Here is a 16,480-nt window from a genome sequence, read left to right on the forward strand (position 1 = left end):
CACTGAAACTAACAATGGCAACTCTTTATACAAGTAATCTTCAAACTGATAAAGAGGCTACTGTTAATTTAGATACTTGGGTGAAGGTAAAAAACAACTAAAAACTTATGCTATAAATATGATTAAAAATGTTCTGGACCCTCGTCATGAGGCTGTGGGATAGCCTATGGGAGAGGCTATAGCGGTGGATGGTAGTGGGTCTCCACCTTCTGCGCAGATCATATTTTCTGCCATTGACAAAAAAAAAAAAGGAGGGAGACTGTGCTCTACCTCCCGACAAAGGAGAGGGCTTACAGGACGCTGCGGCCGGGCGCCCTGGCGAGCCCCCTCCCCCTCTACACAAACCTTTAAAAATTTATCCAACAATTTCTGATTTAAGGCAGCTACCCCACCTCCGCTTGCACCTCCCAGGGCCTAGGAATTCCCCAGTTTACATCCAAGCCTCCCAGAGCATTGCCTAAGGCTAAAAAAGATTAAAAAAAAAAAAAATTCTTTTAAACAAAGGAGCTTTTAAAGAATACACAATATACAGAGCCTGCTCATTGCAGAAAAACCCCTGGGGGGGGGGGCCTCACCCAAGCAAAAATAAAAACAAAACAAAAAAAAAAAGTAAAAAAGGAAAAAAAGTAGAGAAAGATGTAAAGATAGAGAAAGAGCTAAAGACTGAAAAAGAGAGGAACGGAGAAGGAAGGAATCAGGGAACGCATCAAGATAGAGAAAAGAAGTTAAAAAAAAAGAGATAACAGAAAAAGATAAAAAGAAAAAAAATTAAGGAAGAGAAGAAGATAAAGAGAAAGAAACGAAGGAAAGAAGGGTAGCGAAAAAAGAAGGGTGAAAAAAAAGTGAGAAAGGCAGGAAGAGAGAGAGAAAGACAGTAAGAGACGCTGTGACCAGGTGCCCTGGCGAGCTCCCTCCCGCTCTGCGCAAACCTTTAAAAAACAAAAAACTTATCCACCACTTTCTGATTTAAGGCCATCGCCGCCGCCTCCGTTTGCGCCTTTCAGGGCTCAAGAGTTCCCCACTTTGCCCCCAAAGCCTCTCAAAGTGTTACCTAAGCCTGAGAAAAAAAAAAAAAAAAAAAGTTTTTTAAACAGTGGAGCTTTTAAAACAGACTGCCTGCACGATATGCAGAGCGTGCTCCTTGGAGAAAACCCCCTCAGGGGGGTCTCACCCAGGCTAAGAGAAAAACCGTAAGGGGATTTAACAACAATATTAACCCTTGACTAGCTGGTTACTCCAATTCCAATGGGAGTGGCTGGCCCCCTGCCTGAGGGCATTGTAGGACTTGTGCTAGGGCGAAGCTCGCTTTCTTAAAAAAAAAAAAAAAAAAAAAAATTCGGTGGTACATGGTGTAGTAGATTCTGATTATATTGGAGAAATTAGTTTTGATCTCGCAGCCTACCAAAACTGCAAATTAATAAAGGTCAAAGAATAACACAGTTTTTGCTTTTACCTTATCAGACAGGAAAAAACTTGACTTCTCAAGCTAAGAGCCACAGAATATTTGGATTTAGTGATCTAGCTTTTTGGGTGCAGAAAATTACAGCTCCAAGGCCTTTAAAAGATCTTTTAATTCAAAAAAGTAAAATCTCAGGGCTATTAGACACAGGAACAGACGTCTCTTAACATTTCTGGGAAAGACTGACCCAGCTCCTGGCCAACACATACTACTGAAAATGAGTTGGTGGGATTAGAAAAAGCAGAGTGGGAATGCTATAGAGAAAAAGGTGAGAAAGCGTTTAAAGCCTTGAAGAGTAGTGAGTTCCCCGTTGCTGGAAGTATTCAAGCAAAGATTAGATGGTTACTTGTCATATAAAAAGCTATAGACCAGATTTAGTTTACAAAATGATAATTGGAGAAGCTTATAAAGATGTTGTGTAACACCTCTTTACTTGCTTCTCATATTTAGGTGCCAAAAGTTTTAAAAATTGATAATGCCCATTTGAAGATTGTTTACTAACTTTAAATGATTTCCAAAAATTATTAGGGGACATTAATTGGATACGCCCACATTTAAAACTGACTACTGCAGATTTAAAGCCTTTGATTACTTAAAAAGCAATCCTAATTCCAGTTCTAAGAGAAAGTTGACTAAATGAGACAGTCAGCTCTTGTTAAAGTAGATGAGACTTTAAATGATCAGTTAATTAGGATTAATATTACCAAAAGATGAGATTAAATTATTCTTGCCACAAAACATACACCTACAAGGCGCTTGTGACAAAAAGGCCCATTGGTTCCATCTATCAGTGACCCCAAGAAAAATAGTTTTATCTTTTCCCAGCCTGGTGACACAATTAATTATAAAAGGAAGAAAAAAGAAGTGTAAAACTTTTTAGAAAAAAAGTAACAAATATAATAATTTCACTCAATAAGGATCAACTGCAAGTCTTTTACAAAATAGTGATGATTGGCAAGTTGCCCTGATAGATTTCAAGAGTCAAATTTTGTTTCATTTGCCCTCAAGCCCCCACAGTAGTTAAAAGTTCAAAAATGTTAGATTGGAAGTTTGAGGATACCTGTGAAACTTTCCAACCCTATGTAGTTCCTATGCTCCCCTTTACCCTATGGGGGAGGGACGTGCTGTCTCAAATAGGAGATACTCAGAGAAGGGTTTTCTCAATTTCTTAGTTGTCAACAGGCGGTACAATTAACAATACTTTATATGTTGTTATAAATACATAATATAAATATATTTACATAATTACAGTTTGCCTAGTTAGGTATGGGTATAAATAAAATATAATAAAGGTATACCTAATTCTATTTATAGATCTATACTTGATTAATTTGTATATAAATATGTATGCCATATATGCATATTATATATATACTGTATAATTAAATATGTATTGCAGTAATATAATGTGTGAGTGGCTGATATTAATTGGTATAGATTGATGTGCTGTGATGATATATGTTCTATATACCGTATAATTATATATGTGTGACATGTATTATTGCAGTACATTGGTTTGTGTTGGTTGGTATTAGCTGTGTACGTATTGTATTGCTGTAATATATATATTAATATATTAATTATAAAGATTAATTCAAGTATATCGATTTATATATATTATATGGTAACAAGTATAAACTATATAAATACATTTTACATTTAGGTATATCTGTATACTAAAATGAGATAAGGAGGTTATACATTTATTTTTTAAATTTATACAAAGACCTAAACTAAACATTAGACCTAAATTAACATATCTTTAAATTCATGTTGTTAAAATGTAAATTTTAAAAATTAAAAAATTAAATTGACAACTGCTTGACAATTCCTTTGCCATAAAACCCCCATAGGTGTAATTGGGGAAGCCAGGCAAAAAATTGGTTTTATGGCAAAACGGCTCCCTAGAGTGGGTCCATCTTCCCGCTCAAACTAAAAAAGTAGTGGCTTCTTATCTAGGATTAATAGCTACTTTGATATTAAAAGAAAAAAGCGGAACATTGAATTATTTGGTAAAGAGCCATCAGAAATTGTAATTCCATATAATAAAAAACAACTTGATGTGCTTCTAATGTTTGAAAATTGGCAGATTACTATAAGAAACTATTTTGGTCAAAATTTTTGCATCATTTTCCTTCACATGTTTTGCTGAATTTTATATCCAGACATCCAGTTATTTTTCCTGTCAGATGTAAACAGTCTCCTATTCCAAATGCTCAGATAGCCTTTACTGACAGGTCAGCAAATGGTAAAGCCTCCATAGTTACTAAAAATCACCAAAAGGTTTTAGAAACACAGGAAACTTCAGCTCAAAGAGCTGAACTAACAGCAGTCATAGAGGCTTTTGCTATGTTTACAGATGAGGAATTTAATCTTTACTCTGATTCTCAGTATGTGGTCAGGCTGATTCCACACATTGAAACTGCGGTTTTGCCTGAAAATAAAACTACCATATTTCATTTGTTAACTAAGTTACAGCAACAAATTTGGAAAAAAAAATATTTTTCATTGGACACATTCGGGCTCATTCCAGATTGCCTGGCCCTTTAAATGCCTTTAATGATTTGGCTGACTTGTTAACCAGAAATACAGTGGCTACTGTGATTGAGGAGGCCAGAGCCTCTCACTCACTTCATCATCAATACGCTACTGCTTTAAGACATCAATTCCAAATTCCCAGAGAGACTGCTCGAGAGATTGTGCGTTCTTGCTTACACTGCCCCACTGTTTATAATAATCTACCTATGGGAGTTAATCCTCATGGTCTCAAACCTAACGTACTCTGGCAGACAGATGTAACTCATGTTTCTTCATTTGGAAAACTGTCCTTTGTTCATGTAACTGTAGATACCTTTTCTCACGTTATTATTGCAACTGCTCGTACCAGAGAGGCAGGTAAAGATGTGATACAACATCTCTTTACTTGTTTTTCATATTTGGGCCTGCCAAAAGCTCTGAAAACTGACAATGCTCCTGCTTACACTTCTAAGTCTTTTCAGAAATTTTGTATAAAGTTTCAAATTAAACATAATACAGGCATCCCTTATTACCCACAGGGACAAGCCATTGTTGAAAAAACGCATCAAACATTAAAAATCCAAATTCAAAAACTAAAAGAAGGGGAGTTTAAGTATAGTTCTCCCCATCAAATCTTGCAACATGCTCTTTTCGTAATAAATATTTTAAATACTGATTTCAGCCAGAACTATTGCAATGCTTCGTCATTGGTGCCTGGAGCAATTAAATGCAAAACCATTAGTCAAATTGAAGGCCCTCTCAGGACAATGGAAGGGTCCTGACCCATTATTAACTATCGGTCGAGGATGTGCTTATATTTTTCCACAGGATGCAGATTCTCCAATTTAGACAGGCTGATTCACCATGTTGCAGACCCCCAGACATCCAGTTCACCCATTGCTTCGATCACAAAAGAGGAGCCCGCCAGAAGGGGAGGCAAGATAAACATCGAGATCCCGGCGGGACCGACGGGGCTGCTGCAGCGCGAACTCCAACCAGAAAATAATTCTACTTATTCTGATTTGGCTTGTCTACCCTCTCCTTATGTTTTTCTCTTTACCAACGATTCTGGAAAACTTAATGTACATGTGACTTTAAACTGGTGGACCCAATGTAGTGACCTGTGAATAATGTATGCTCTCATCTTGTTTAAACCCTCAATATAATGTTTGCTCCTTTGTAGTGTTACAACGTCCACCTTATCTTATAATGTAACCACTTATTGATATAACTATAGTCTTGCTGTATTACAACAACTTCAGGATTTAATGCGATTGCGACGATTTGTGGGCTTACTTATTTTAGGAATATCAGCTTTAATAACCGCAATTACTTCTGTTACTGTGGCAGCAATATCATTGACTCAACAAGTGCATACTGCCCAATATGTTGATACCATGTCTAAAAATGTTTCACTAACTCTAACAACACAGGAAGCTATAGATAGGAAATTAGAGATGAGAGTAGACGCCTTAGAAGAGGCAATAATGCATATTGGGACTGATTTACAGGCTTTAAAAGTGAAAATGGCTTTGTCTTGCCACGCTGATTACCGGTGGATATGCGTGACATCTTTAAAGGTAAATGAGACAGATTATGAATGGAAAAAAATCAAAAATCATATCTCAGGTGTTTGGAACAGCTCTGACATTGGCCTGGACTTAGGGAAACTTCATAATCAAATACAGACCCTGAAACACTCTTGACTGGATTTTACCGCAGCTAATGACTTTTTTCACACCTTCTCTAACTTTCATTTCAAGAAAAAACATTCTGTCTAATATCCTTGGATACATCGCTGCTGGTGCTTTAATTTTGCTTCTCATATTCATTCTTCCTTGTATTGTCAGGATTCTTCGGCAGAACATTCAGAAGCTCGCGACTGAGCTGCATCTGGCTGTTTTTAAGAAATAAAAAAGGGGGAGATGCTGGGAGCCGGCATATTGCATATTGAGTGAGGATCTGGAATAGCTCAACTGGAATTCTATCACTGCTGAGAGCCAGCGTGAGGCACTCCACCCATGACAAAGGTCATGAGGAAGGAGGCTCGGCATACGCAAAGGCGGGATCGAGCCTCAGGAGTCCCCCTGGAAATTCTCGAGCATCTACCCCCAAAACCAGAGTCTGCCTACTTTCTGCTTTGTGCTTTCACCTACACCTCTGACTTTACGGGGGGCTGTCTCCCACTACCTCTCTCTGAAAAAAGAGTTAGCTTATAGCTCCAGTTAATAATTCTTGGATGTGACAGTGTTTAACCTACAAACTCCTTTGGAAATCCTCTAGCCTGCCTGAATAGGTTTTTCTGGCCACATGTGATTGTTCAGAGCCTCCCAACTGTGAGAGGCAGGAGATGTTCTAAACTGCCTAAACACAGATTCCTTTGAGTAGTTAAAAGATTGATTAGAAAATGTATTGGTGAAGGGTTTTTCACTTGTTGGGCCAATGTTTGCTGCTAAGTCTCCATACTCCTTACCTACTGTGTCCTTGGCAGTGTATTGATTGATATAATGGGTGTATAGAAATGTAAAATGCCGCTTTGTCCAGTGCTTTTTGGAAGGCTGGCGCCTGACTTTGGAATAATCACCTTTAGAGAAAGATAAGTTTCTTAAAATGTTAACAGGCCTCCGGGCCAGAAGATGTCAATCACCTGAACTTTTGCATATGATAAGTTTGCAGGAAGAAAGCCTGGCTTGTTGCATGACTCTACCCCTTCCCCCATTATCCTCTATGCATACCTTAAGGTATAAAAACTACTTTGGAAAATAAAGTGCGGGCCTTGTTCACTGAAACTTGGTCTCCCCATGTCACTCTTTCTCCCAAATTCCAGCTGAGCGTCCATCTGGAGCGCGGATGTCCTCTGCGACCATTTATTTGCCTGGGCTTCTAAGACCCACTCGAGAAGGTGTCTAAGGTGGGGCACCTTCCGCTATTCGAGAGGGCGCCTGCGGCCTCCGTGGTCAGAGCTAACCTGGTGTCACGGGTTATATTGATTTTCCGCGTAAACCAAGCCACTCAGCTTCTTTTCTCCACTGAATTTCCTCACTGAGCTATCCTTATTCTATTACTCTTTGTATCCTTAATTAAAGTGTAATTAAGCAGTTATTCCCTGACCCTCGCCTAGCCGTCTCTCCTTCGAATACCCTGGATCAGCCGGGGCTGGTCCCCGGCAATGTCCAACTCTTTTTGTGACCCCATGGAATGTAGCCCTCCAGGCTCCTCTGTCCATGGGATTTCCCAGGCCAGAGTACTGGAGTGGGTTGCCATTTCCTTCTCCAGGGGATCTTCCCAACCCAGGGATCTAACCCGCGTCTCCTGCAAGGCAGGCGGATTCTTTATCACTGAGCCACCTGGGAAGTCTGGTTAGTATGTTTTGTATTAAAAGTATAAACCAATACATTATTATTATTAAAGTCCATGCTTTATTCAGATTTCCTTCCTTTACCTAATGCCCCTTTTATCCTCTAGGATACCACATTATATTTGATTATCATGTCTCCTTCAGCTCTTTTTGGTTGTAAGTTTCTCAGACATTTCTGGTTTCTTTGTTTTTGATGCCCTTGGTAATTTAAATGAGGACTGGTCAGATATATTGTAGAATGTTCTATGGAGCTTTTCTGATGTCTCCTTATTTATACATCTGAATGTGTGTGTACTTCTGGGTGCATGCTTGAGGTGTCTGTGCATGTGTGTGCATGTATGTTTCAGTGTGTCCGAATTGATGTATGACTTTATACATCTTTGTGGAGTGTGTGTTTGTGCATAAGTGAGTATCCGTACGTGTTTATGTGTGTGAGTGCATGACGGGGTGTGCACATGTCTATTGCCAGTATGGCTGAATGCACGCCCGTCTCTGCATCTGTCTATGGGTAACATGAGTGCCTGCTTTGGGATATGTCTGATAGGGGATATTTACATGTGTGTCTCTGGGTTCAGCTTGATGTTTGACTGTGTGTGCACATCTGTGCTTGTAGAACTCATGACCATACATGAGTGTATGGATTTGTGTGTGTGTGTATTCTGGTGTATGTAAGCATGTGAACCACGTTGCAAACATGGAAATGTCAGCTCTGCTTGTGCTTCTCTGTGTTTGGATTCCAAGAGCCCTGGCCCAGCTCCATTTCTCTTCTTAAAAAACAAACAAACATTTCCCTTATTTTTCAGGATATTACTTCCTTCAGTTTTTAAGTATCAAATTGGGTAGAAAAAGCCTCCATAGGACAGGTGTGTGTCCTGAGATCATTCTGAGGTAGGTTACTCCCATTGGATCAGCTTCTCAGGAAATTCTCCTTCCCACGGTATTATCCCCAGGCTCCTAATAAGCCTTTTAATAGAGGCATTTGACCGGTGTTCACAGAACCCACTGCTTCATGCCAGCCTATGCTGGGTGATGCTCAGGGCACGGGGGCGGCCAAGACAGCCCTGGGACCTGCCTTCATGGAGCTTTTTCTCCAGAGGGGAAGACAGATCAGTCGCTAGACACTGACAGCCCAGAATGGATAGTGCTGGGAGGAGGAGGAACAGCTAGAGGGGTCAAGGCCACGAAAGGGGGACTCAGGCAGAGGGGTCAAGGTCGAGATGGGGGGACATAGGCAGAGGAGTTAAGGTCAAGATGGAAACACAGGCAGAGGAGTCAGGGCTTGGACGAAGGAGGCAGAAGTGTCTGTCGGAGTCCAGAAATGGCATTTGATTCAACCTTGTAGGTTCTGGATTAGCCACTAGAGGCCTCAGTAGGGACTTTTCAATGGGAGGATAGGAAGAGTGGGGAGGGGAGAGTTGCTGGCAGAGTCAGCTTGTATAAAGGCCAGAGGCCTATGAAGTGTGGATGAGAGCTGTTACGAGCACAGAGATCCGGGGCCGTGTTCACTGATGAGTCTGGAGCCATGAGCAGGAGTCGAATCTGGGGATGGGGTGTGGGGGTGGGAAGTTTGGACTCTGTCCTGAAGCTACAGGGGGTCACAGAGGCTTTTAAGCAGAGGAACAAAATAGTCAGATTTGTGTTTTAGAAAGATTTTTCAAATTTTTGGAGATGAGGAAGTCACTCATACAGGCAACCAGGTGAGAGAGGACAGGACTATGAGGATGGAGAGAGAGGAATGGGGTGGAGAAAGATACAGAAGGAAGAACTATTTCTTCCTTGATTCTGTGTTGGCTGTACTGGGGTGAGGCTGAGGGAAGAATCTAGTGTGGGGGAGAGATGGTAGTGTCATTTATTGGTTTGGGGAGACAGGTCAAGAACAGGTCTGAGGCAAAAGAAAAATGAGCTCAACTTTGGAATGGTGAACCATGGCATAGTCCCTGTGCTTAGGGATTTCTTAAGACTAGTGGCAGAGCAGACCTGGATAAATTAAAGTCCTCAATGATGCCATTAGGATTAGTTAGTAATTTTTAGTAATAAATTGCTACTTAGGTTTGAGGATTGGGAAAGCTTGGTAGAGGAGGTGTCATTTAAACTGGGTATTGTGGGATGAGTTCACAATAAGGGAAGAGAGCCAGGTGGTCCAAGCGGAAGCTGGGTGGTCCAAGCCAGGTCTTGGACGTATGAGATAGATGGAGCAAAACAGATGTATTTCACAGCAACACCCCTCTTGCTCTTTCTCCCAACCGTATCCATCAACTTTCCATCCTCTACCTGCTAGCCTGACCCAAAACTCTTAGGAAAAACCTGGCTCATGCCCACAAGGGAGTCTTTTTTTAAAGTTGAAGTGAAATATGCAGAACATAAAATGAACCCTTTAAAGCAAACAGTTCAACGGCACTTGGGACAGTCACAGGATTGAGAAACCACTGCTTCTAATGAGTTGCAAATGAGAGTCTTGTTTTGTTTTTTCTTCTCTTTTGGGGCTGCTCCATGTGGCCTATGGGATTTTAGTTCCCTGACCAGGGATCAAACCTGCACCCTCAGCAGTGAAAGAACGGAATCCTAAGCACTGGACCGCCAGGGAGTTCCCCCAAAAGAAGCTTAAGTGAGCCTTCTTGTTTTAAACTTTATATATTAGTACTGTGATAATGATATCATTCATTGAACTTATCATCTTAATGTATGAAATTTTTAATGAGTCTAATCTTATTACAGTCCTCATAGCAAGCCTATGGTGTTGGTTTTGTCATTTCCATTTTGCAAATGAGCTAAGTAAGACCCAGAGTTGGAAGTGAATTCCTTTGGGTGTTATCGCCAATAAAGATAGATCTGGACATGGTCTTGTGTGATTCTAAATTTCATACTCTTCACCACCACTCTAGACTGCCAAATCCTACCTTTTTTTCCTTATGAATGATCAAAAAACTGCCCCTGATAGCCTGTCATTTTTAAAAAACTTCCCCTAAGGTTGAAAAAAATGTTAAAAAATATGTTTAAAAGGTATCTTGATAGGAAGGATACTTAATGTTCTATCAAGTTTGCATTCTTTGGAACATTAACCAAAGACTTGGTCAACCAGTTGTTACCATCCAAGTCATGGGCAGTGAAATGGTAAGTGAGCCTGGAGAATAAGAGGCTTTGGTCAGGGAGTGAAATGTTTGTGTTTCAGATTTCAGTGATGATAGGAATTAGGGTGGGTTGGACAGGAGTGTTGGTTGGAATGCAGTGCAAGAGAAGGTCAAAGAAAGTCAAGGTTTTTTTTGTTTGTTTGGACAGCTCACACCTATGGCCACCGAAATGCCTCCTTCCCAAAAGAATAGCAGGTCTTGGAGTAGAGAGAGGGGAAAAGTTTGCTAGATGACAACAGGGATGAAGGAGGCAGACTTGAAAAAAGAAAAACAAAATTTACAACTGGATTGAGTGGTCATACTTTGGAAGTGCTCTGAGGAGTTTCTGATTCTGGTAATGGTTGAATAGCTTCTATGGGGTCAAACAGGGCTTCCCAGGTGACGCTAGTGGTAAAGAACCTACCTGCCACTGCAGGAGACACAAGAGAGGTGGGTTTAATGCCTGGGTTGGGAAGATCCTCTGGAGAAGAAAATGGCAACCCACTCCAGTATCCATGCCTGGAGAATTCCATGGACAGAGGAGCCCGGTGGGCTGCCTGGTTGGGCATGACTGAGTGACTGAGCACACACATAAGATCAAGCATCCTGAAAATAACAACTATAAATTCAAAATAAAATACTTAAAAAACCCAATTCCCTGAAATTTCTGGATAGTGAATAAAGCAGGCAGATACTGAAGGGGGCCAGAGGAAGATAATTTCATGTGTTGTTTTTTTTTTTGTGTGTGTGTATATATATATATATATATATATATACACACACACACACACACACACTTATGGGCCTGAAAGCAGGTGCTCTGGAAGGTGCCATGGAGGCAGATAAAACCCAGATAGAAACATTGGAATTTTTCTGACTTGAAGGACCAAGGAACAGAGTTTAGGGTAATTATAACATCTGATGGTAGTGATGGCAAAATAATGTAAGAGGAGAGAGACAGAGAAGGGGAGCCCCAAATTCTATGTATAAACACTGTCCAAATTTCTGACTGCTTTTTGAACTGTTTATGTGCTGGAAAATTCCAAGTGGTGTCAGCTAAGACTAAAAGAACTGAAATAAGATTCAGAGCTGAACATTTGAACTCAGCCAAGGTAACTGCTCCCTGAAAATGAAACAAATCAATATTCTTCAACAGAACATCACAGAACCCAGAGTCTCTACAATGTATCATTTGCAGCATTCAGGATAAAATCCAAAATTACTAGGTATATGAAGATATAGGAAAATATAACCATACTCGGAGAAGGAAATGGCAACCCACTCTAGTGTTCTTGCCTGGAGAATCCCAAGGACGGGGGAGCCTGGTGGGCTTCCGTCTATGGGGTCGCACAGAGTCAGACATGACTGAAGTGACTTAGCAGCACCATGAACTCGAAGGTTGATGTCATTCTTCCAAATTGGCGGTTGGAGAGCCAGGGTGCAATATATCCCTGTGAATGATGCTCATAATATGAGTTAAGAGCATCAAGAGAGGGGAATGAAGAAGGAATTCATAGGGCCTGGACTCCATCTTAGGCCTGTTCATGCTGATCATGCTCGGCCACCTTTCCAATGGACTCTGAACTCTGTGTTTAGTGCCTCTGAAAACAACAGAAGGATAAGACCCCTTCCAAACCGGGGAACCTTGAAGATCATATCTAGGTTACTTATCGCCTAAGAGAAAACATACACTAATCACCCCTTCCTCCAGACAGGCCATAAATTTTTCTGTATCTATCGGAGTGTAACCTTGGGTGTATTGATTATTGGCTAATTGTTTGACTGTTTGAACACATGAGCACATAGCACGTGAATGATGGGGTTATTGGGATTGTATTTTCCTTGGTTTATGTAAGTCTCAAGGAATTTGGAGTGGTGGGTTCAGACACGTACACATGGGGTATAAAAGATTTTCACAAATGCTGGTCAGGGTCCTTGGCTGAGAGGAGACTCTGCCTTGGGCCCACCGGTGTAATAAACTGCACTCCATTGTCAAAAAAAAAAAAAAAAAAATATATATATATATATATATATATATATATAACCATACTCAAGAGAAAAGGCAATTGATGGAGAACAACCCTAGCATGACCCTAATTTTGGAGTTTAGCAGACAAAACTTAAAAAAACACCGGTTATGTCTTATGCTCAAGGATGTCAAAATGGTGTTGAGATACAAGAGGTATTGACTATAATTCTGATCCTGAGACTCTTTGATAGTGGTTGAATGAGTAACTTGCATTGGAGAGAGTATTAGGAAAAAGAGCTGTGCTCTTGAGAGACTATTTGGTGTAGGACTGGGAAATGGAGAGAAAATTTGGACAAAAGGTTCATTTATTAACCAACTGTTCATAGAACACCTGCGGAAGTGGCCAGGATGGCAGAGCAGGAAGACCCTGAGCACACCTTCTTCTACAGACACACCAACATTACAACTATTTACAGAGCAACAATTGATAAGAAAGGCCTGAAGACTAGCAGAAAAGATCTTCAGCTACAAGTATAAAGAAGGAACCACAATGAGGTGGGTAGGAGAGGCAGAAATGTAGTGTAGTCAAGACCTATACCCCCAGGTGGGCAACCCACAAACAGGAGGATAATTACAATTGTAGAGATGCTTACCAAGGACCAAGGGGTTCCAAACCTCAAACTCCCCAACTAGGAAGTCCAGCAGCAGGAAGATGAGTCCCCAGAATGTTTGACTTTGAAGGCCAGTGGAGGTTACTTCAAGTCATGAGCCATGGCCAAAGTTTCTGGGTTTCTTTTTTAAGCCACCCAGTTTGTGATACTTTGACTTGGTACCTAGGAAGCTTTTCCATTGGTTCTTTGGGCTTCCCTGGTGGCTCAGACAATAAAGAATCTGCCTGCAATGCAGGAGACCTGGGTTCAAGCCCTGAGTTGGAAAGATCCCCTGAAGAAGGAATGGCCAACTGCTCCACTATTCTTCCCTGGAGAATTCCATGAATAGAGGAGCCAGGTGGGCTACAGTCCATGGGGTCAAAAGAGTTGGACACAGCTGAGGGACCAACTCTGTTTACACTAGGAAGCTACCAGGCTTAGCAAGTTAATACATCCATTAACAGAAAAATGGATAATAAAAATATGGTATATCCATACAATTGAATTTTATTCAGCCACAAAAAGGAATAAAGTACTGTTCCATGCTATCACTAGCAGGAAACTTGAAAACATTACGCTAGGCAAAAGAAGCCAGTCACACAAACGATCACATGAGTGTATGATTCCATTTACATGAAAGTCAAGAATAGAGAACCTGTAGAGATAGAAAGTCGGAGAAGGTGATGGCACCCCACTCCAGTACTCTTGCCTGGAAAATCCCAGGGACGGGGGAGCCTGGTGGGCTGCAGTCCATGGGGTCGCTGAGAGTCGGACATGACTGAGCAACTTCACTTTCACTTTTCACTTTCATGCATTGGAGAAGGAGATGGCAACCCACTCCAGTGTTCTTGCCTGGAGAATCCCAGGGATGGGGGAGCCTGGTGGGCTGCCATCTATGGGGTCGCACAGAGTTGGGCGTGACTGAAGCAACTTAGCAGCAACAGTAGCAGCAGAGATAGAAAGTAGATTAATTGTTGCTTAGGATGGGGAGTGGAGTGACAGAATAGAGGAGTGACATCTAGAAGGTATGAAGTTTATTATTATTTTGCCACATTGTGAGGCAGGCATGTGGGATCTTAAGTTTCCAGACTAGGGATCGAAACTGTACCCCCTGCAGTGGAAGCACAGAGTATTAACCAGTGGACCAGCAGGGAGTTCCTTATTTTTGAGGTGATGAAAATGTTCTAAAATCGACTGTGGTGATGATTGCATCTATCTATGAATGTATCAAAGAACATTTAATTGTGCACTTTAAGTGGGTGGATTTTTATGACCTGTGAATATCTCAGTAAAACCTTTCAGGACTAGGGAAGTGGTACAGTGGATAAGAATCTGCCTGCCAAAGCAGGGGATGAAGTTTCCATCCCTGGTCTGGAAAGATTTCACAGGCCACAGGGCAACTAAGCCCATGCGCCACAACTACTGAGCCCAAGCTCTAGCACCCTCAAGCTGCAGCTGCTGAGCCCACAAGGTGCAACTGCAAGCCTGTGTGCCTAGAGGCTGTGCTCTAGGACGAAACAGGCCACTGCAGTGAGAAGCCCACGCACCTCGATGAAGACTGGTTCCTGCTCAGCACAACTAGAGAAAGCCCACTCACAGCATTGAAGACCCAGCACAACCAAAAATAAATTATAAAAGAAGAAAAAAAAAACTTCTCAGACCCCCCCCCCAAAAAAAATAGCAAAGAAAATGTTTGCTCTGAGTCATATATCCTGATTGATTCTTCCTACCAGTGACATATAAAGACAATTGATTCACCTAGTTTCTGAGAAGAATTTACTCCAAGGAAATAAAAAGATACATCAATTCTCCAATCTTTTTTTTTTTTTTTAATTTTAGCCATACCGCTTGGCCTTTTCACACTGTTCATGGGGTTCTCAAGGCAAGACAAAAATACTGAAGTGGTTTGCCATTTGTGACTGAACTGAACCGATACCGTTTGGCATATGGGATCTTAGTTCCGTGACCAGGGATGGAATCCTCGCCCCCTGTATTGGAAGCATGACCTAACTATTGGATTGCCAGGGACGTCCCTTCTCAAACCTTATTCATACTACCTGGTGTCACCTCAAACCCTTGGGCTTCTCTTCTTATATCATAGCCTTTGACACTATCCTGTCCTTTCGTCAGAGTCCTGGCCACTCTGGCTGTTATTGTCCCGAAATAAGTCAGTCTGTCTAACTGGACTGTGAGCCCTGTGTGGTCACTGAGTGAATGTAACCTTGTCATCATTATGTAATCAGGTCCTTCTACAGGGGCCTATTTAGAATAGGGATGTGTGTTGAATGTTGAATGAATAGCCCTTGGAATTTCTAGGAAGTTTCTAATTTGACTCTCCTCACCAATAAATGAAGGCTCTCTTGAGGGTCTTGAGTTCTTCCCAGAGAAAGTCCAGCAATTCTCTGCCCTGCTTCATGTATTAAACTTGTACATAAGATAAGTTGAGCAAGATTTTTCACAACTAAAAATGTTAGATGACCACTGGCCCATACACTTATAAGGGTATTTGTAGCTTTGAAGTTCTATGTTCATCAAAGATGTACCAAAGCTTTAATGATGTGTGTTTGTGTGTCTGTGTCTGTGGTGGTCATGGAGATGAGCCATTAAGATGTCCCTTCAAGAAAGAACTTGCCATTTAGCTGCAAGGAGTGCAGTGAGCTGACTGCCTCCAGCTGCAGCACCTTCAGGATCCACCTTGTCTCGGAGCAACGTGGAGCAAAGTTACCCTTCCGGTAACTGATGGTTTAGTCTCTTACTGCCCAGCTCTTCTTCCTCCCATCTTTCCTTTCATAGATGTCAGATCTATATCCTGGTCTGAAGACTTTTCCTGACCCATTCTACTTTCTTCCTCTTTTGTCTTTCACACACATTGCCCTCCAATAAAATGATGCAGCTGTGTCTAAACCTCTGTTTTCCCAGAGGACTCAGTTTACCTCCTGTCCATCACGGCCTTTGTTCTCTGTCATGTGGGTGTGCATGCGTGCTAAGTCGCTTCAGTCATGTCTGACTCTTTGCAACCCCATGGACTGTAGCCCTCCAGGCTCCTCTGTCCATGGGATTTCCCAGGCAAGAATACTGGAGCAGGTTGCTGTGCCCTCCTCCAGGGGATCTTCCTGACCCAGGAATCGAACTTATGTCTTTTTTGTCTCCTGCATTGGCAGACGGGTTCTTTACCACTGGTGCCACCTGGGAAGCCTATACCCTGTCTCAAAACTCTCTTCCAGTTTTGAGAAAACCCCCTATTGGATGCCTCTTTATCAGAGGAAAGTCTTTGTCTCCCACCACAGCAGCTGAATGGGTACCATGAATTCTTCCTCGCCACATCCTGACTGTGGCTTGGCTAACTGGATCATCCTGCTGGGAACTTTGACTCTTGCTGGAGGAAGTGACACAGAAACACAGACACAATTAGGAAGTTGT

This window comes from Bubalus bubalis, chromosome 18 (genome assembly GCF_019923935.1).
Source record: "Bubalus bubalis isolate 160015118507 breed Murrah chromosome 18, NDDB_SH_1, whole genome shotgun sequence".
Classification (NCBI taxonomy): Eukaryota; Metazoa; Chordata; class Mammalia; order Artiodactyla; family Bovidae; genus Bubalus; species Bubalus bubalis.